This window comes from Triticum dicoccoides, chromosome 3B (genome assembly GCF_002162155.2).
Source record: "Triticum dicoccoides isolate Atlit2015 ecotype Zavitan chromosome 3B, WEW_v2.0, whole genome shotgun sequence".
In the NCBI taxonomy this organism is placed as follows: domain Eukaryota; kingdom Viridiplantae; phylum Streptophyta; class Magnoliopsida; order Poales; family Poaceae; genus Triticum; species Triticum dicoccoides.
Window position 1 is genome coordinate 188,107,976 of NC_041385.1, and position 1,879 is coordinate 188,109,854.

The following is a 1,879-nucleotide window of genomic DNA, read 5'->3' on the forward strand; positions in this document are numbered from 1 at the left end:
CCTATCCCACGCTATTCATCGTCTGAGTAGTCTGCAACATGAGATGTTGCAACCATGTAGGTCAGCACATTGAATATGCCGGAAGAGTTACACTGTAAAGTAATGAAATGCAAGAACTACATCTACATGCAATATTTGGCTGGTGGAAGCTGTAAGTTTCATGATTTTTGCATAAAGCTAGTTTTTTCCTACAACAAAGGAATAAATTTATTTAACTACTCCCAAGTTGCCCATTATTTGAGAAGGTAACCCCAACTCAAATCCCAATTAAAGATATCATCATTATTCCAAATCAAATTAATTTAAGTAACATGATGAGATCACATCAATAGATTCAACTACTAGATACTCAAAATGTCCATAACCGGGGACACAACTAACCATGATTAGTTTATACACTCCTTAGAGGGTGCACATTTTTCCCACAAGACTCGACCGCATCCATGATCGGATGATCGAGACATAGTCTTTCTGAAGCATTAACTCTCTACTCCGGGCGGACCGGTACACCTACTTTCCCCTACATCTGCTAGTACACCTCTTCAAGAGTTCACGCAACTTACTCAACTATAGTAGAGCCCATAATGGCTTGTGGCTGCACATGGAAGTTTCTAGCATGAATAATCTTATGATTCATTTGAGCCTGGGTGGCATTCCATAGTATAATCACACGGGTACTCCGGGGTTTCCAAAATAGACAACACTGGGTTCCCCAGGTGCCTCAGCCAATCCACCCAGATGTATAATAAAGTTGCCACCTTAATGTTATCCATGATTAAATAACTCTCAAACTTCCATGTCTGAATCACGATCCAATCCCCGTCTACGAGCATGGCTAAGCAATAATAAGCATAACGTATATTACCGGGGTGATCAAAAAGTATTAGGTTCCTACCTCAAGTACTACAACTAAGACCACATGTTCCCAATCCTACTCATGCAATTGTTTGAGGAAAAATACTAATGCATAGTAAAAACTGGGTATAAAAGAGTATGATCAAAGTGTAACTTGCCTTGCTTATGATCTGCAAACTCTAGAGATTCGTAGTAACAAGCTTTGCACTCCGGGTAATCTAGCATACACAAACAATAGCATACATAAGCAATCACTCAAACAAAACACGAGAAAAACCGAGAAAAGATCCAAATCGAACACGAAACAAGCAAACGTCTTAAACTAACAAGAGTCAAAAGCTAACAGATATATTAACTTGTGAATTAGATCTTAACAGTAGGTACATGTGATTAGCTACGATTTGCAAAAAAGATTCAACTCAAACGGAGCAACGAAACTCAAAATACGAACGAAACAAGATCGTTTACTAATCTGTACTAAACTCAAATTTTACAGTGCCAAAATCATGTTCAAGTTGGTTAACTAGAATGAACAGAATGATACGAAGATTTAGGCGCTGGTTTCATCTAATTTGGAGAAACGAGTAAAAAGATATGCTAGTTTAAAGATCAAGGGCTAAATCACGATAAAACTATTTGCGGATAGGTCCCTAGCTGAAAATAAAAATAAAAGAAAAAACCTAACGAACAAACGTTCACTACGAAACCCTAACGAACGAAAATGTTCGCTACCGCGGATTAATGGACGAACCTCCGCTAATTAGAACCGAACGTAAAACCGAGAGAAAAACACTAAAAAAAACTAAACCTGAGAAAACCGAGGGAAAAACCAAATCAGGTTTTTACTAGTTAACCGAAAGAAATCGCTGCCGACGACGACGGCGGGATCCGGCGAGACACTGCGGTGGTGGCGGTGATTCGCGGCGGCGGGGCGCTGGCTTGCGGTGGCAGCGACGACTCGCGGCGGCGGGGCGGCGGCTTGCGGTGGCGCGAGCGAGGCGGTGGAGTGCGGCGGCTTGCGGGC